Source organism: Pseudophryne corroboree, unplaced genomic scaffold, assembly GCF_028390025.1.
Source record: "Pseudophryne corroboree isolate aPseCor3 unplaced genomic scaffold, aPseCor3.hap2 scaffold_1303, whole genome shotgun sequence".
Classification (NCBI taxonomy): domain Eukaryota; kingdom Metazoa; phylum Chordata; class Amphibia; order Anura; family Myobatrachidae; genus Pseudophryne; species Pseudophryne corroboree.
The window spans coordinates 81,748-102,147 of NW_026967929.1; the positions used below are offsets into that span (position 1 = coordinate 81,748).

The 20,400-nt window shown below is 35.7% G+C and overlaps 5 non-coding genes across 5 annotated transcripts; all 5 read right to left on the reverse strand.

The window, feature by feature from the left end:
• Positions 1–628: 628 nt before the first annotated feature.
• Positions 629–721, reverse strand: TRNAI-UAU (transfer RNA isoleucine (anticodon UAU)). The gene is given in 2 exon segments: positions 629–664; positions 684–721. It is a non-coding gene; the product is annotated as a tRNA-Ile (tRNA).
• A 2,601-nt stretch (positions 722–3,322) lies between these two features.
• On the reverse strand, positions 3,323–3,415 carry TRNAI-UAU (transfer RNA isoleucine (anticodon UAU)). The gene is given in 2 exon segments: positions 3,323–3,358; positions 3,378–3,415. It is a non-coding gene; the product is annotated as a tRNA-Ile (tRNA).
• A 7,085-nt stretch (positions 3,416–10,500) lies between these two features.
• TRNAI-UAU (transfer RNA isoleucine (anticodon UAU)) lies at positions 10,501–10,593 on the reverse strand. Its single transcript is given in 2 exon segments — positions 10,501–10,536; positions 10,556–10,593. It is a non-coding gene; the product is annotated as a tRNA-Ile (tRNA).
• Positions 10,594–12,292: 1,699 nt separating this feature from the next.
• Positions 12,293–12,385, reverse strand: TRNAI-UAU (transfer RNA isoleucine (anticodon UAU)). Its single transcript is given in 2 exon segments — positions 12,293–12,328; positions 12,348–12,385. It is a non-coding gene; the product is annotated as a tRNA-Ile (tRNA).
• A 5,339-nt stretch (positions 12,386–17,724) lies between these two features.
• On the reverse strand, positions 17,725–17,817 carry TRNAI-UAU (transfer RNA isoleucine (anticodon UAU)). Its single transcript is given in 2 exon segments — positions 17,725–17,760; positions 17,780–17,817. It is a non-coding gene; the product is annotated as a tRNA-Ile (tRNA).
• Positions 17,818–20,400: the final 2,583 nt, after the last annotated feature.

The following is a 20,400-nucleotide window of genomic DNA, read 5'->3' on the forward strand; positions in this document are numbered from 1 at the left end:
AACAATGTTATAATAATTAATGTCATATTTTAGCTTCTGTGGTCATTTTTTACAAGCTAAACACTGCAAGACTGTTTTACAGTTGAAGCAAGGATAAAATATCAACTCTAGTGATGAGGCACTTGCTGTAATGACTTCCAACTCAGACGGGACTTAAACCCACAACCACTGGCTTAGGAGAACAGTGCCTTATCCATTATGCCAGTGGTGCTTACTGATGTCCTTATTTAAGACTGATAGGTTTTTAATAGTCAATTATTTATTTTTGAAAAAAATTGAAGCTGTTTACTGTGTTCTTTGCATTACCAAGTCCAGCAAGAAATGTGCTGGTACTAACCAGAGCTGTCAGTATGGATTATCATGCTATATTGCAGAAAATCAATTTGATGCAACTGCTTTACCAACAGTATGTTAATCTTTTCCATTGCTGTTTTGTTGGCTGACTGAAGGAAGATATGCAGTGCATTTGAACCAAAGCAGATGTGTGCTGACAACTTAAATGCACAATCATGTTTGTGTTTTTTCTTTCTTTCTTCCATCCTTTGTAATATCATATTAAATATTAAGGGAGCAGTTTATAATCAATGACTAATGACATAAGAAAAGGAAAAAAAACAGTATACAAAGATACTCCAGGTGAGGCTTGAACTCACAACCTCAGCATTGCTCAACAGATACTGTCTTATAAGTACCGCGCGCTGACCAATTGCGCCACTGGAGCACTTTGCAGCATTAATTGGTTATGCTAGATGTGGATTTTATTCAATACAATCAGTCTAGTCATAAGAATTGAAAAAGAAAATCATTTTTGGTGATGAATGATGAGCAACAAAGGAAAATGCATGCCAGATGGCACTTGAATAAGCTATCCACGGTGATAGAAAAGGTTTAAATAACAACAACAACAATGTTATAATAATTAATGTCATATTTTAGCTTCTGTGGTCATTTTTTACAAGCTAAACACTGCAAGACTGTTTTACAGTTGAAGCAAGGATAAAATATCAACTCTAGTGATGAGACACTTGCTGTAAATAACTTCCAACTCAGACGGGACTTAAACCCACAATCACTGGCTTAGGAGAACAGTGCCTTACCCATTATGCCAGTGGTGCTTACTGATGTCTTTATTTAAGACTGATAGGTTTTTAATAGTCAATTATTTATGTTTGAAAAACATTGAAGCTGTTTACTGTGTTCTTTGCATTACCAAGTCCTGAAAGAAATGTGCTGGTACTATCCAGAGCTCTCAGTATGGATTATCATGCTATATTGCAGAAAATCAATTTGATGCAACTGCTTTACCAACAGTATGTTAATCTTTTCCATTGCTGTTTTGTTGGCTGACTGAAGGAAGATATGCAGTGCATTTGAACCAAAGCAGATGTGTGCTGACAAATTAAATGCACAATCATGTTTGTGTTTTTTCTTTCTTTCTTCCATCCTTTGTAATATCATATTAAATATTAAGGTAGCAGTTTATAATCAATGACTAATGACAAGGGAAAAAAACAGTATACAAAGATGTTCCAGGTGAGGCTTGAACTCAAAACCTCGGCATTGCTCAACAGATACTGTCTTATAAGTACCGCGCGCAGACCAATTGCGCCACTGGAGCACTTTGTAGTTTTAATTTGTTATGCTAGATGTGGATTTTATTCAATACAATCAGTACAGTCATAAGAATTGAAAAAGAAAATCATTTTTGGTGATGAATGATGAGCAACAAAGGAACATGCATGCCAGATGGCACTTGAATAATCTGCCCACGATGATAGAAAAGGTTTAAAAAAAAACAACAACAATGTTATTTTTGTCATATTTTAGCTTCTGTGGTCATTTTTTACAAGCTAAACACTGCAAGACTGTTTTACAGTTGAAGCAAGGATAAAATATCAACTCTAGTGATGAGGCACTTGCTGTAATGACTTCCAACTCAGACGGGACTTAAACCCACAACCACTGGCTTAGGAGAACAGTGCCTTATCCATTATGCCAGTTGTGCTTACTGATGTCCTTATTTAAGACTGATAGGTTTTTAATAGTCAATTATTTATTTTTGAAAAAAAGTGAAGCTGTTTACTGTGTTCTTTGCATTACCAAGTCCAGCAAGAAATGTGCTGGTACTAACCAGAGCTGTCAGTATGGATTATCATGCTATATTGCAGAAAATCAATTTGATGCAACTGCTTTACCAACAGTATGTTAATCTTTTCCATTGTTGTTTTGTTGGCTGACTGAAGGAAGATATGCAGTACATTTGAACCAAAGCAGATGTGTGCTGACAACTTAAATGCACAATCATGTTTGTGTTTTTTCTTTCTTTCTTCCATCCTTTGTAATATCATATTAAATATTAAGGTAGCAGTTTATAATCAATGACTAATGACATAAGAAAAGGAAAAAAAAACAGTATACAAAAATGCTCCATGTGAGGCTTGAACTCACAACCTCGGCATTGCTCAACAGATACTGTCTTATAAGTACCGTACGCTGACTAATTGTGCCACTGGAGCGCTTCTCAGCATTAGTTGGTTATGCTAGATGTGGATTTTATTCAATACAATCAGTATAGTCATAAGAATTGAAAAAGAAAATCATTTTTGGTGATGAATGATGAGCAACAAAGGAACATGCATGCCAGATGGCACTTGAATAAGCTGTCCACGGTGATAGAAAAGGTTTAAAAAACAACAACAACAACAATGTTATCATAACTAATGTCATATTTTAGCTTCTGTGGTAATTTTTTACAAGCTAAACGCTGCAAGACTGTTTTACAGTTGAAGCAAGGATAAAATATCAACTCTAGTGATGAGACACTTGCTGTAATGACTTCCAACTCAGACGGGACTTAAACCAACAACCACTGGCTTAGGAGAACAGTGCCTTACCCATTATGCCAGTGGTGCTTACTGATGTTCTTATTTAGGACAGTTAGGTTTTTAATAGTCAATTATTTATTTTTGAAAAAAATTTAAGCTGTTAACTGTGTTCTTTGCATTACCAAGTCCAGCAAGAAATGTGCTGGTACTATCCAGAGCTGTCAGTATGGATTATCATGCTATATTGCAGAAAATCAATTTGATGCAACTGCTTTACCAACAGTATGTTAATCTTTTCCATTGCTGTTTTGTTGGCTGACTGAAGGAAGATATGCAGTGCATTTGAACCAAAGCAGATGTGTGCTGACAACTTAAATGCACAATCATGTTTGTGATTTTTCTTTCTTTCTTCCATCCTTTGTAATATCATATTAAATATTAAGGTAGCAGTTTATAATCAATGACTAATGTCAAGGGAAAAAAACTGTATACAAAGATGCTCCAGGTGAGGCTTGAACTCACAACCTCAGCATTGCTCAACAGATACTGTCTTATAAGTACCGCGTGCTGACCAATTGCACCACTGGAGCACTTTGCAGCATTCATTGGTTATGCTAGATGTGGATTTTATTCAATACAATCAGTACAGTCATAAGAATTGAAAAAGAAAATCATTTTTTGTGATGAATTATGAGCAACAAAGGAACATGCATGCCAGATGGCACTTGAATAAGCTGCCCACGGTGATAGAAAAGGTTTAAAAAAAAACAACAACAATGTTATTTTTGTCATATTTTAGCTTCTGTGGTCATTTTTTTACAAGCTAAACACTGCAATACTGTTTTACAGTTGAAGCAAGGATAAAATATCAACTCTAGTGATGAGGCACTTGCTGTAATGACTTTCAACTCAGACGGGACTTAAACCCACAACCACTGGCTTAGGAGAACAGTGCCTTATCCATTATGCCAGTGGTGCTTACTGATGTCCTTATTTAAGACTGATAGGTTTTTAATAGTCAATTATTTATTTTTGAAAAAAAGTGAAGCTGTTTACTGTGTTCTTTGCATTACCAAGTACAGCAAGAAATGTCTTGGTACTAACCAGAGCTGTCAGTATGGATTATCATGCTATGTTGCAGAAAATCAATTTGATGCAACTGCTTTACCAACAGTATGTTAATCTTTTCCATTGCTGTTTTGTTGGCTGACTGAAGGAAGATATGCAGTGCATTTGAACCAAAGCAGATGTGTGCTGACAACTTAAATGCACAATCATGTTTGTGTTTTTTCTTTCTTTCTTCCATCCTTTGTAATATCATATTATTTATTAAGGTAGCAGTTTATAATCAATGACTAATGACATAAGAAAAGGAAAAAAATCAGTATACAAAGATGCTCCAGGTGAGGCTTGAACTCACAACCTCAGCATTGCTCAACAGATACTGTCTTATAAGTACCACGCGCTGACCAATTGCACCACTGGAGCACTTTGCAGCATTAATTGGTTATGCTAGATGTGGATTTTATTCAATACAATCAGTACAGTCATAAGAATTGAAAAAGAAAATTATTTTTGGTGATGAATGATGAGCAACAAAGGAACATGCATGCCAGATGGCACTTGAATAAGCTGTCCACGGTGATAGGAAAGGTTTAAAAAACAACAACAACAGCAATGTTATCATAATTAATGTCATATTTTAGCTTCTGTGGTAATTTTTTACAAGCTAAACGCTGCAAGACTGTTTTACAGTTGAAGCAAGGATAAAATATCAACTCTAGTGATGAGACACTTGCTGTAATGACTTCCAACTCAGACGGGACTTAAACCCACAACCACTGGCTTAGGAGAACAGTGCCTTACCCATTATGCCAGTGGTGCTTACTGATGTTCTTATTTAGGACAGTTAGGTTTTTAATAGTCAATTATTTATTTTTGAAAAAAATTGAAGCTGTTTACTGTGTTCTTTGCATTACCAAGTCCAGCAAGAAATGTGCTGGTACTATCCAGAGCTGTCAGTATGGATTATCATGCTATATTGCAGAAAATCAATTTGATGCAACTGCTTTACCAACAGTATGTTAATCTTTTCCATTGCTGTTTTGTTGGCTGACTGAAGGAAGATATGCAGTGCATTTGAACCAAAGCAGATGTGTGCTGACAACTTAAATGCACAATCATGTTTGTGTTTTTTCTTTCTTTCTTCCATCCTTTGTAATATCATATTAAATATTAAGGTAGCAGTTTATAATCAATGACTAATGTCAAGGAAAAAAAACAGTATACAAAGATGCTCCAGGTGAGGCTTGAACTCTCAACCTCAGCATTGCTCAACAGATACTGTCTAATAAGTACCGCGTGCTGACCAATTGCACCACTGGAGCACTTTGCAGCATTCATTGGTTATGCTAGATGTGGATTTTATTCAATACAATCAGTACAGTCATAAGAATTGAAAAAGAAAATCATTTTTGGTGATGAATTATGAGCAACAAATGAACATGCATGTCAGATGGTACTTGAATAAGCTGTCCACTGTGATAGAAAAGGTTTTAAAAAAACAACAACAATGTTATCATAATAAATGTCATATTTTAGCTTCTGTGGTCATTTTTTGCAAGCTAAACACTGCAAGACTGTTTTACAGTTGAAGCAAGGCTAATATATCAACTCTAGTGATGAGACACTTGCTGTAATGACTTCCACCCCATATGGGACTTGGACCACCTGGCTTAGGAGGGCAGTGACTTATCCATTATGCCAGTGGTGCTTACTGATGTCCTTATTGAAGACTGATAGGTTTTTAATAGTCAATTATTTATTTTTGAAAAAAAGTGAAGCTGTTTACTGTGTTCTTTGCATTACCAAGTCCAGCAAGAAATGTGCTGGTACTAACCATAGCTGTCAGTATGGATTATCATGCTATATTGCAGAAAATCAATTTGATGCAACTGCTTTACCAACAGTATGTTAATCTTTTCCATTGCTGTTTTGTTGGCTGACTGAAGGAAGATATGCAGTGCATTTGAACCAAAGCAGATGTGTGCTGACAACTTAAATGCACAATCATGTTTGTGTGCTTTCTTTCTTTCTTCCATCCTTTGTAATATCATATTAAATATTAAGGTAGCAGTTTATAATCAATGACTAATGACAAGGAAAAAAAACAGTATACAAAGATGCTCCAGGTGAGGCTTGAACTCAAAACCTTGGCATTGCTCAACAGATACTGTCTTATAAGTACCGCGCGCAGACCAATTGCGCCACTGGAGCACTTTGTAGCATTAATTTGTTATGCTAGATGTGGATTTTATTCAATACAATCAGTACAGTCATAAGAATTGAAAAAGAAAATCATTTTTGGTGATGAATGATGAGCAACAAAGGAACATGCATGCCAGATGGCACTTGAATAAGCTGCCCACGGTGATAGAAAAGGTTTAAAAAAAAACAACAACAATGTTATTTTTGTCATATTTTAGCTTCTGTGGTCATTTTTTACAAGCTAAACACTGCAAGACTGTTTTACAGTTGAAGCAAGGATAAAATATCAACTCTAGTGATGAGGCACTTGCTGTAATGACTTCCAACTCAGACGGGACTTAAACCCACAACCACTGGCTTAGGAGAACAGTGCCTTATCCATTATGGCAGTGGTGCTTACTGATGTCCTTATTTAAGACTGATAGGTTTTTAATAGTCAATTATTTATTTTTGAAAAAAAGTGAAGCTGTTTACTGTGTTCTTTGCATTAACAAGTCCAGCAAGAAATGTGCTGGTACTAACCAGAGCTGTCAGTATGGATTATCATGCTATATTGCAGAAGATCAATTTGATGCAACTGCTTTACCAACAGTATGTTAATCTTTTCCATTGCTGTTTTGTTGGCTGACTGAAGGAAGATATGCAGTGCATTTGAACCAAAGCAGATGTGTGCTGACAACTTAAATGCACAATCATGTTTGTGTGTTTTCTTTCTTTCTTCCATCCTTTGTAATATCATATTAAATATTAAGGTAGCAGTTTATAATCAATGACTAATGACATAAGAAAAGGAAAAAAAAACAGTATACAAAAAAACTCCATGTGAGGCTTGAACTCACAACCTCGGCATTGCTCAACAGATACTGTCTTATAAGTACCGCGCGCTGACCAATTGCGCCACTGGAGCGCTTTGCGGCATTAATTGGTTATGCTAGATGTGGATTTTATTCAATACAATCAGTACAGTCATAAGAATTGAAAAAGAAAATCATTTTTGGTGATGAATGATGAGCAACAAAGTAACATGCATGCCAGATGGCACTTGAATAAGCTGTCCACGGTGATAGAAAAGGTTTAAAAAACAACAACAACAATGTTATCATAATTAATGTCATATTTTAGCTTCTGTGGTAATTTTTTACAAGCTAAACACTGCAAGACTGTTTTACAGTTGAAGCAAGGATAAAATATCAACTCTAGTGATGAGACACTTGCTGTAATGACTTCCAACTCAGACGGGACTTAAACCCACAACCACAGGCTTAGGAGAACAGTGCCTTACCCATTATGCCAGTGGTGCTTACTGATGTTCTTATTTAGGACAGTTAGGTTTTTAATAGTCAATTATTTATTTTTGAAAAAAATTGAAGCTGTTTACTGTGTTCTTTGCATTACCAAGTCCAGCAAGAAATGTGCTGGTACTATCCAGAGCTGTCAGTATGGATTATCATGCTATATTGCAGAAAATCAATTTGATGCAACTGCTTTACCAACAGTATGTTAATCTTTTCCATTGCTGTTTTGTTGGCTGACTGAAGGAAGATATGCAGTGCATTTGAACCAAAGCAGATGTGTGCTGACAACTTAAATGCACAGTCATGTTTGTGTTTTTTCTTTCTTTCTTCCATCCTTTGTAATATCATATTAAATATTAAGGTAGCAGTTTATAATCAATGACTAATGTCAAGGAAAAAAAACAGTATACAAAGATGCTCCAGGTGAGGCTTGAACTCTCAACCTCAGCATTGCTCAACAGATACTGTCTTATAAGTACCGCGTGCTGACCAATTGCACCACTGGAGCACTTTGCAGCATTCGTTGGTTATGCTAGATGTGGATTTTATTCAATACAATCAGTACAGTCATAAGAATTGAAAAAGAAAATCATTTTTGGTGATGAATTATGAGCAACAAATGAACATGCATGTCAGATGGTACTTGAATAAGCTGTCCACGGTGATAGATAAGGTTTAAAAAAAACAACAACAATGTTATCATAATAAATGTCATATTTTAGCTTCTGTGGTCATTTTTTGCAAGCTAAACACTGCAAGACTGTTTTACAGTTGAAGCAAGGCTAAAATATCAACTCTAGTGATGAGACACTTGCTGTAATTAATTCCACCCCATATGGGAATTGGACCCCCTGGCTTAGGAGGGCAGTGACTTATCCATTATGCCAGTGGTGCTTACTGATGTCCTTTTTGAAGACTGATAGGTTTTTAATAGACAATTATTTATTTTTGAAAAAAAGTTAAGCTGTTTACTGTGTTCTTTGCATTACCAAGTCCAGCAAGAAATGTGCTGGTACTAACCAGAGCTGTCAGTATGGATTATCATGCTATATTGCAGAAAATCAATTTGATGCAACTGCTTTACCAACAGTATGTTAATCTTTTCCATTGCTGTTTTGTTGGCTGACTGAAGGAAGATATGCAGTGCATTTGAACCAAAGCAGATGTGTGCTGACAACTTAAATGCGCAATCATGTTTGTGTTTTTTCTTTCTTACTTCCATCCTTTGTAATATCACATTAAATATTAAGGTAGCAGGTAATCAATGACTAATGACATAAGAAAAGAAAAAAAAAACAGTATACAAAGCTGCTCCAGCTGATTCTTGAACTCACAACCTCGGCATTGCTCAACAGATACTGTCTTATAAGTACCGCGCGCTGACCAATTGCGCCACTTTAGCACTTTGCAGCATTAGTTGGTTATGCTAGATGTGGATTTTATTCAATACAATCAGTACAGTCATAAGAATTGAAAAAGAAAATCATTTTTGGTGATGAATTATGAGCAACAAATGAACATGCATGTCAGATGGCACTTGAATAAGCTGTCCACTGTGATAGAAAAGGTTTAAAAAAAACAACAACAATGCTATCATAATTAATGTCATATTTTAGCTTCTGTGGTCATTTTTTTCAAGCTAAACACTGCAAGACTGTTTTACAGTTGAAGCAAGGATAAAATATCAACTCTAGTGATGAGACACTTGCTGTAATGACTTCCAACTCAGACGGGACTTAAACCCACAACCACTGGCTTAGGAGAACAGTGCCTTATCCATTATGCCATTGGTGCTTACTGATGTCTTTATTTAAGACTGATAGGTTTTTAATAGTCAATTATTTATTTTTGAAAAAAATTGAAGCTGTTTACTGTGTTCTTTGCATTACCAAGTCCAGCAAGAAATGTGCTGGTACTAACCAGAGCTGTCAGTATGGATTATCATGCTATATTGCAGAAAATCAATTTGATGCAACTGCTTTACCAACAGTATGTTAATCTTTTCCATTGCTGTTTTGTTGGCTGACTGAAGGAAGATATGCAGTGCATTTGAACCAAAGCAGATGTGTGCTGACAACTTAAATGCACAATCATGTTTGTGTTTTTTCTTTCTTTCTTCCATCCTTTGTAATATCATATTAAATATTAAGGTAGCAGTTTATAATCAATGACTAATGACATAAGAAAAGGAAAAAAAAACAGTATACAAAGATGCTCCAGGTGAGGCTTGAACTCACAACCTCGGCATTGCTCAACAGATACTGTTTTATAGGAACCGCGTGCTGCCCAATTTCACCACTGGAGCACTTTGCAGCATTAACTGGTTATGCTAGACATGGATTTTATTCAATACAATCAGTACAGTCATAAGAATTGAAAAAGAAAACAATTTTTGGTGATGAATGATGAGCAACAAAGGAACATGCATGCCAGATGGCACTTGAATAAGCTGTCCACGGTGATAGAAAAGGTTTAAAAAACAACAACAACAATGTTATCATAATAAATGTCATATTTTAGCTTCTGTGGTCATTTTTTGCAAGCTAAACACTGCAAGACTGTTTTACAGTTGAAGCAAGGATAAAATATCAACTCTAGTGATGAGACACTTGCTGTAATGACTTCCACCCCATATGGGACATGGACCCCCTGGCTTAGGAGGGCAGTGACTTATCCATTATGCCAGTGGTGCTTACTGATGTTCTTATTTAAGACTGTAAGGTTTTTAATAGTCAATTATTTATTTTTGAGCAAAAAGTTAAGCTGTTTACTGTGTTCTTTGCATTACCAAGTCCAGCAAGAAATGTGCTGGTACTAACAAGAGCTGTCAGTATGGATTATCATGCTTATTGCAGAAAATCAATTTGATGCAACTGCTTTACCAACAGTATGTTAATCTTTTCCATTGCTGTTTTGTTGGCTGACTGAAGGAAGATATGCAGTGCATTTGAACCAAAGCAGATGTGTGCTGACAACTTAAATGCACAATCATGTTTGTGTTTTTTCTTTCTTTCTTCCATCCTTTGTAATATTATATTAAATATTAAGGCTACCAGTTTATAATCAATGACAAATGACATAAGAAAAGGGAAAAAAAAAACAGTATACAAAGCTGCTCCAGGTGAGGCTTGAACTCACAACCTCGGAATTGCTCAACAGATACTGTCTTATAAGTACCGTGCGCTGACCAATTGCGCCACTGGAGCACTTAGCAGAAACAGTTGGTTATGCTAAATGTGGATTTTATTCAATACAATCAGTACAGTCATAAGAATTGAAAAATAAAATCATTTTTGGTGATGAATGATGAGCAACAAACGAACGTGCATGCCAGATGGCACTTGAATAAGCTGTCCACGGTGATAGAAAAGGTTTATAAAAAAACAACAACAATGCTATCATAATAAATGTCATTTTTTAGCTTCTGTGGTCATTTTTTACAAGCTAAACACTGCAAGACTGTTTCACAGTTGAAGCAAGGATAAAATATTAACTCTAGTGATGAGACACTTGCTGTAATGACTTCCACCCCAAATGGGACTTGGACCCCCTGGCTTAGGAGGGCAGTGACTTATCCATTATGCCAGTGGTGCTTACTGATGTTCTTATTTAAGACTGTTAGGTTTTTAATAGTCAATTATTTATTTTTGAGGAAAAAGTGAAGCTGTTTACTGTGTTCTTTGCATTACCAAGTCCAGCAAGAAATGTGCTGGTACTATCCAGAGCTGTCAGTATGGATTATCATGCTATATTGCAGAAAATCAATTTGATGCAACTGCTTTACCAACAGTATGTTAATCTTTTCCTTTGCTGTTTTGTTGGCTGGCTGACTGAAGGAAGATATGCAGTGCATTTGAACCAAAGCAGATGTGTGCTGACAACTTAAATGCACAATCATGTTTGTGTTTTTTCTTTCTTTCTTCCATCCTTTGTAATATCATATTAAATATTAAGGTAGCAGTTTATAATCAATGACTAATGACATAAGAAAAGGAAAAAAAAACAGTAGACAAACATGGTCCAGGCGAGGCTTGAACTCAAAACCTCAGCATTGCTCTACAGATACTATCTTATAAGTACCATGCGCGGACCAATTGCACCGCTGGAGCACTTTGCAGCATTGATTTGTTATGCTAGATGTGATACAATCAGTACAGTCATAAGAATTGAAAAAGAAAATCATTTTTGGAGATGAATGATGAGAAACAAAGGAACATGCATGCCAGATGGCACTTGAATAAGCTGTCCACGGTGATAGAAAAGGTTTAAAAAAAACAACAACAATGTTATCATAATAAATGTCATATTTTAGCTTCTGTGGTCATTTTTTGCAAGCTAAACACTGCAAGACTGTTTTACAGTTGAAGCAAGGATAAAATATCAACTCTAGTGATGAGATACTTGCTGTAATGAATTCCACCCCATAGGGGACTTGGACCCCCTGGCTTAGGAGGGCAGTGACTTATCCATTATGCAAGTGGTGCTTACTGATGTTCTTATTTAAGACTGTCAGGTTTTTAATAGTCAATTATTTATTTTTGAGGAAAAAGTGAAGCTGTTTACTGTGTTCTTTGCATTACCAAGTCCAGCAAGAAATGTGCTGGTACTATCCAGAGCTGTCAGTATGGATTATCATGCTATATTGCAGAAAATCAATTTGATGCAACTGCTTTACCAACAGTATGTTAATCTTTTAAATTGCTGTTTTGTTGGCTGACTGAAGGAAGATATGCAGTGCATTTGAACCAAAGCAGATGTGTGCTGACAACTTAAATGCACAATCATGTTTGTGTTATTTCTTTCTTTCTTCCATCCTTTGTAATATCATATTAAATATTAAGGAAGCAGTTTATAATCAATGACTAATGACATAAGACAAGGAAAAAAAAAAACAGTATACAAAGATGCTCCAGGTGAGGCTTGAACTCACAACCTCGGCATTGCTCAACATATACTGTCTTATAAGTACCGCGCGCTGACCAATTGCACCACTGGAGCACTTTGCAGCATTAGTTGGTTTTGCTAGATGTGGATTTTATTCAATACAATCAGTACAGTCATAAGAATTGAAAAAGAAAATAATTTTTGGTGATGAATGATGAGCAACAAAGGAACATGCATGCCAGATGGCACTTGAATAAGCTGTCCACGGTGATAGAAAAGGTTTAAAAAACAACAACAACAATGTTATCATAATTAATGTCATATTTTAGCTTCTGTGGTCATTTTTTGCAAGCTAAACACTGCAAGACTGTTTTACAGTTGAAGCAAGGATAAAATATCAACTCTAGTGATGAGACACTTGCTGTAATGACTTCCAACTCAGACGGGACTTAAACCCACAAGCACTGGCTTAGGAGAACAGTGCCTTATCCATTATGCCAGTGGTGCTTACTGATGTCCTTATTTAAGACTGATAGGTTTTTAATAGTCAATTATTTATTTTTGAGGAAAAAGTGAAGCTGTTTACTGTGTTCTTTGCATTACCAAGTCCAGCAAGAAATGTGCTGGTACTATCCAGAGCTGTCAGTATGGATTATCATGCTATATTGCAGAAAATCAATTTGATGCAACTGCTTTACCAACAGTATGTTAATCTTTTAAATTGCTGTTTTGTTGGCTGACTGAAGGAAGATATGCAGTGCATTTGAACCAAAGCAGATGTGTGCTGACAACTTAAATGCACAATCATGTTTGTGTTTTTTCTTTCTTTATTCCATCCTTTGTAATATCATATTAAATATTAAGGAAGCAGTTTATAATCAATGACTAATGACATAAGAAAAGGAAAAAAAAACAGTATACAAAGATGCTCCAGGTGAGGCTTGAACTCACAACCTCTGCATTGCTCAACAGATTCTGTCTTATAAACACCGCGCGCTGACCAATTGCGCCACTGGAGCTCTTTGCAGCATTAATTGGTTATGCTAGATGTGGATTTTATTCAATACAATCAGTACAGTCATAAGAATTGAAAAAGAAAATCATTTTTGGTGATGAATGATGAGCAACAAAGGAACATGCATGCCAGATGGCACTTGAATAAGCTGTCCACGGTGATAGAAAAGGTTTAAAAAACAACAACAACAATGTTATCATAATTAATGTCATATTTTAGCTTCTGTGGTCACTTTTTACAAGCTAAACACTGCAAGACTGTTTTACAGTTGAAGCAAGGATAAAATATCAACTCTACTGATGAGACACTTGCTGTAATGACTTCCAACTCAGACGGGACTTAAACCCACAACCACTGGCTTAGGAGAACAGTGCCTTATCCATTATGCCAGTGGTGCTCACTGATGTCCCTATTTAAGACTGTTAGGTTTTTAATAGTCAATTATTTATTTTTGAAAAAAAGTGAAGCTGTTTACTGTGTTCTTTGCATTACCAAGTCCAGCAAGAAATGTGCTGGTACTATCCAGAGCTGTCAGTATGGATTATCATGCTATATTGCAGAAAATCAATTTGATGCAACTGCTTTACCAACAGTATGTTAATCTTTTAAATTGCTGTTTTGTTGGCTGACTGAAGGAAGATATGCAGTGCATTTGAACCAAAGCAGATGTGTGCTGACAACTTAAATGCACAATCATGTTTGTGTTTTTTCTTTCTTTCTTCCATCCTTTGTAATATCATATTAAATATTAAGGTAGCAGTTTATAATCAATGACTAATGACATAAGAAAAGGAAAAAAAAAATAGTATACAAAGATGCTCCAGGTGAGGCTTGACCTCACAACCTTGGCATTGCTCAACAGATACTGTCTTATAAGTTTTGCGTGCTGACCAATTGCGCCACTGGAGCACTTTGCAGCATTAATTGGTTATGCTAGATGTGGATTTTATTCAATACAATCAGTACATTCATAAGAATTGAAAAAGAAAATCATTTTTGGTGATGAATGATGAGCAACAAAGGAACATGCATGCCAGATGGCACTTGAATAAGCTGTCCACGGTGATAGAAAAGGTTTAAAAAACAACAACAACAATGTTATCATAATAAATGTCATATTTTAGCTTCTGTGGTCATTTTTTACAAGCTAAACACTGCAAGACTGTTTTACAGTTGAAGCAAGGATAAAATATCAACTCTAGTGATGAGACACTTGCTGTAATGACTTCCAACTCAGACGGGACTTAAACCCACAACCACTGGCTTAGGAGAACAGTGCCTTATCCATTATGCCAGTGGTGCTTACTGATGTCCTTATTTAAGACTGATAGGTTTTTAATAGTCAATTATTTATTTTTGAAAAAAAGTGAAGCTGTTTACTGTGTTCTTTGCATTACCAAGTCCAGCAAGAAATGTGCTGGTACTATCCAGAGCTGTCAGTATGGATTATCATGCTATATTGCAGAAAATCAATTTGATGCAACTGCTTTGCCAACAGTATGTTAATCTTTTCCATTGCTGTTTTGTTGGCTGATTGAAGGAAGATATGCACTGCATTTGAACCAAAGCAGATGTGTGCTGACAACTTAAATGCACAATCATGTTTGTGTTTTTTCTTTATTCCATCCTTTGTAATATCATATTAAATATTAAGGTAGCAGTTTATAATCAATGACTAATGACATAAGAAAAGGAAAAAAAAAATAGTGTACAAAGATACTCAAGGTGAGGCTTGACCTCACAACCTTGGCATTGCTCAACAGATACTGTATTATAAGTTTCACGCGCTGACCAATTGCGCCACTGGAGCACTTTGCAGCATTAATTGGTTATGCTAGATGTGGATTTTATTCAATACAATCAGTACATTCATAAGAATTGAAAAAGAAAATCATTTTTGGTGATGACTGATGAGCAACAAAGGAACATGCATGCCAGATGGCACTTGAATAAGCTGTCCACGGTGATAGAAAAGGTTTTAAAAACAACAACAACAACAACAATGTTATCATAATAAATGTCATATTTTAGCTTCTGTGGTCATTTTTTACAAGCTAAACACTGCAAGACTGTTTTACAGTTGAAGCAAGGATAAAATATCAACTCTAGTGATGAGACACTTGCTGTAATGACTTCCAACTCAGACGGGACTTAAACCCACAACCACTGGCTTAGGAGAACAGTGCCTTATCCATTATGCCAGTGGTGCTTACTGATGTCCTTATTTAAGACTGATAGGTTTTTAATAGTCAATTATTTATTTTTGAAAAAAAGTGAAGCTGTTTACTGTGTTCTTTGCATTACCAAGTCCAGCAAGAAATGTGCTGGTACTATCCAGAGCTGTCAGTATGGATTATCATGCTATATTGCAGAAAATCTATTTGATGCAACTGCTTTACCAACAGTATGTTAATCTTTTCCATTGCTGTTTTGTTGGCTGACTGAAGGAAGATATGCAGTGCATTTGAACCAAAGCAGATGTGTGCTGACAACTTAAATGCACAATCATGTTTTTGTTTTTTCTTTCTTTCTTCCATCCTTTGTAATATCATATTAAATATTAAGGTAGCAGTTTATAATCAATGACTAATGACATAAGAAAAGGAAAAAAAAAACAGTACACAAAGATGCTCCAAGTGAGGCTTGAACTCACAACCTCGGCATTGCTCAACAGATACTGTCTTATAAGTTTCGTGCGCTTACCAATTGTGCCACTGGAGCATTTTGCTGCATTAATTGGTTATGCTAGATGTGGATTTTATTCAATACAATCAGTACATTCATAAGAATTGAAAAAGAAAATCATTTTCAGTGATGAATGATGAGCAACAAAGGAACATGCATGCCAGATGGCACTTGAATAAGCTGTCCACGGTGATAGAAAAGGTTTAAAAAACAACAACAACAACAACAATGTTATCATAATAAATGTCATATTTTAGCTTATGTGGTCATTTTTTACAAGCTAAACACTGCAAGACTGTTTTACAGTTAAAGCAAAGATAAAATATCAACTCTAGTGATGAGACACTTGCTGTAATGACTTCCAACTCAGACGGGACTTAAACCCACAACCACTGGCTTAGGAGAACAGTGCCTTATCCATTATGCCAGTGGTGCTTACTGATGTCATTATTTAAGACTGATAGGTTTTTAATAGTCAATTACTTATTTTTGAAAAAAAGTGAAGCTGTTTACTGTGTTCTTTGCATTACCAAGTCCAGCAAGAAATGTGCTGGTACTATCCAGAGCTGTCAGTATGGATTATCATGCTATATTGCAGAAAATCAATTTGATGCAACTGCTTTACCAACAGTATGTTAATCTTTTCCATTGCTGTTTTGTTGGCTGACTGAAGGAAGATATGCAGTGCATTTGAACCAAAGCAGATGTGTGCTGACAACTTAAATGCACAATCATGTTTGTGTTTTTTCTTTCTTCCATCCTTTGTAATATCATATTAAATATTAAGGTAGCAGTTTATAATCAATGACTAATGACATAAAAAAAGGAAAAAAAAAACATTATACAAAGCTGTTCCAAGTGAGGCTTGAACTCACAACATCGGCATTGCTCAACAGATACTGTCTTATAAGTACCGCGCGCTGACCAATTGCGCCACTGGAGCACTTTGCAGCATTAATTAGTTATGCTAGATGTGGATTTTATTCAATACAATCAGTACAGTCATAAGAATTGAAAAAGAAAATCATTTTTGGTGATGAATGATGAGCAACAAAGGAACATGCATGCCAGATGGCACTTGAATAAGCTGTCCACGGTGATAGAAAAGGTTTAAAAAACAACAGCAACAATGTTATCATAATTAATGTCATATTTTAGCTTCTGTGGTCACTTTTTACAAGCTAAACACTGCAAGACTGTTTTACAGTTGAAGCAAGGATAAAATATCAACTCTACTGATGAGACACTTGCTGTAATGACTTCCAACTCAGACGGGACTTAAACCCACAACCACTGGCTTAGGAGAACAGTGCCTTATCCATTATTCCAGTGGTGCTCACTGATGTCCTTATTTAAGACTGTTAGGTTTTTAATAGTCAATTATTTATTTTTAAAAAAAAGTGAAGCTGTTTACTGTGTTCTTTGCATTACCAAGTCCAGCAAGAAATGTGCTGGTACTATCCAGAGCTGTCAGTATGGATTATCATGCTATATTGCAGAAAATCAATTTGATGCAACTGCTTTACCAACAGTATGTTAATCTTTTCCATTGCTGTTTTGTTGGCTGACTGAAGGAAGATATGCAGTGCATTTGAACCAAAGCAGATGTGTGCTGACAACTTAAATGCACAATCATGTTTGTGTTTTTTCTTTCTTTCTTCCATCCTTTGTAATATCATATTAAATATTAAGGTAGCAGTTTATAATCAATGACTAATGACATAAGAAAAGGAAAAAAAACAGAATACAAAGATGCTCCAGGTGAGGCTTGAACTCACAACCTCGGCATTGCTCAACAAATACTGTCTTATAAGTACCACGCGCTGACCAATTGCGCCACTGGAGCACTTTGCAGCATTAATTGGTTATGCTAGATGTGGATTTTATTCAATACAATCAGTACATTCATAAGAATTGAAAAAGAAAATCATTTTTGGTGATGAATGATGAGCAACAAAGGAACATGCATGCCAGATGGCACTTGAATAAGCTGTCCACAGTGATAGAAAAGGTTTAAAAAACAACAACAACAACAATGTTATCATAATTAATGTCATATTTTAGCTTCTGTGGTCATTTTTTACAAGCTAAACACTGCAAGACTGTTTTACAGTTGAAGCAAGGATAAAATATCAACTCTAGTGATGAGACACTTGCTGTAATGACTTCCAACTTAGACGGGACTTAAACCCACAACCACTGGCTTAGGAGTACAGTGCCTTATCCATTATGCCAGTGGTGCTTACTGATGTCCTTATTTAAGACTGATAGGTTTTTAATAGTCAATTATTTATTTTTGAAAAAAGTGAAGCTGTTTACTGTGTTCTTTGCATTACCAAGTCCAGCAAGAAATGTGCTGGTACTATCCAGAGCTGTCAGTATGGATTATCATGCTATATTGCAGAAAATCAATTTGATGCAACTGCTTTACCAACAGTATGTTAATCTTTTCCATTGCTGTTTTGTTGGCTGACTGAAGGAAGATATGCAGTGCATTTGAACCAAAGCAGATGTGTGCTGACAACTTAAATGCACAATCATGTTTGTGTTTTTTCTTTCTTTCTTCCATCCTTTGTAATATCATATTAAATATTAAGGTAGCAGTTTATAATCAATGACTAATGACATAAGAAAAGGAAAAAAAAATAGTATACAAAGATGCTCCAGGTGAGGCTTGACCTCACAAGCTTGGCATTGCTCAACAGATACTGTATTATAAGTTTCGCGCGCTGACCAATTGCTCCACTGGAGCACTTTGCAGCATTAATTGGTTATGCTAGATGTGGATTTTATTCAATACAATCAGTACATTCATAAGAATTGAAAAAGAAAATCATTTTTGGTGATGAATGATGAGCAACAAAGGAACATGCATGCCAGATGGCACTTGAATAAGCTGTCCACGGTGATAGAAAAGGTTTAAAAAACAACAACAACAATGTTATCATAATAAATGTCATATTTTAGCTTCTGTGGTCATTTTTTACAAGCTAAACACTGCAAGACTGTTTTACAGTTGAAGCAAGGATAAAATATCAACTCCACTGATGAGACACTTGCTGTAATGACTTCCAACTCAGACGGGACTTAAACCCACAACCACTGGCTTAGGAGAACAGTGCCTTATTCATTATGCCAGTGGTGCTTACTGATGTCCTTATTTAAGACTGATAGGGTTTTAATAGTCAATTATTTATTTTTGAAAAAAAATTTAAGCTGTTTACTGTGTTCTTTGCATTACCAAGTCCAGCAAGAAATGTGCTGGTACTATCCAGAGCTGTCAGTATGGATTATCATGCTATATTGCAGAAAATCAATTTGATGCAACTGCTTTACCAACAGTATGTTATTCTTTTCCATTGCTGTTTTGTTGGCTGACTGAAGGAAGATATGCAGTGCATTTGAATCAAAGCAGATGTGTGCTGACAACTTAAATGCACAATCATGTTTGTGTGTTTTCTTTCTTTCTTCCATCCTTTGTAATATCATATTAAATATTAAGGCTACAAGTTTATAATCAATGACTAATGACATTAGAAAAGGAAAAAAAACAGTGTACAAAGATGCTCCAGGTGAGGCTTGAACTCACAACCTTGGCATTGCTCAACAGATACTGTCTTATAAGTACCGCGTGCTGACCTACTGCACCACTGGAGCACTTTGCAACATTGATTGGTTATGCTAGATGTGGATTTTATTCAATGCAATCAGTACAGTCATAAGAATTGAAAAAGAAAATCATTTTTGGTGATGAATGATGAGCAACAAAGGAACATGCATGCCAGATGGTACTTAAATAAGATGTCCACGGTGATAGAAAATGTTTAAAAAAAACAACAACAATGTTATCATAATAAATGTCATTTTTTAGCTTCTGTGGTCATTTTTTGCAAGCTAAACACTGCAAAACTGTTTTACAGTTGAAGCAAGGATAAAATATCAATTCTAGTGATGAGACACTTGCTGTAATGACTTCCACCCCATATGGAACTTGGACCCCCTGTCTTAGGAGGGCAGTGACTTATCCATTATGCCAGTGGTGCTTACTGATGTTCTTATTTAAGACTGATAGGTTTTTAATAGTCAATTATTTATTTTTGAAAAAATGTGAAGCTGTTTACTGTGTTCTTTGCATTACCAAGTCCAGCAAGAAATGTGCTGGTGCTATCCAGAGCTGTCAGTATGGATTATCATGCTATATTGGAGAAAATCAATTTGATGCAACTGCTTTACCAACAGTATGTTAATCTTTTCCATTGCTGTTTTGTTGGCTGACTGAAGGAAGATATGCAGTGCATTTGAACCAAAGCAGATGTGTGCTGACAACTTAAATGCACAATCATGTTTGTGTTTTTTCTTTCTTTCTTCCATCCTTTGTAATATCATATTAAATATTAAGGTAGCAGTTTATAATCAATGACTAATGACA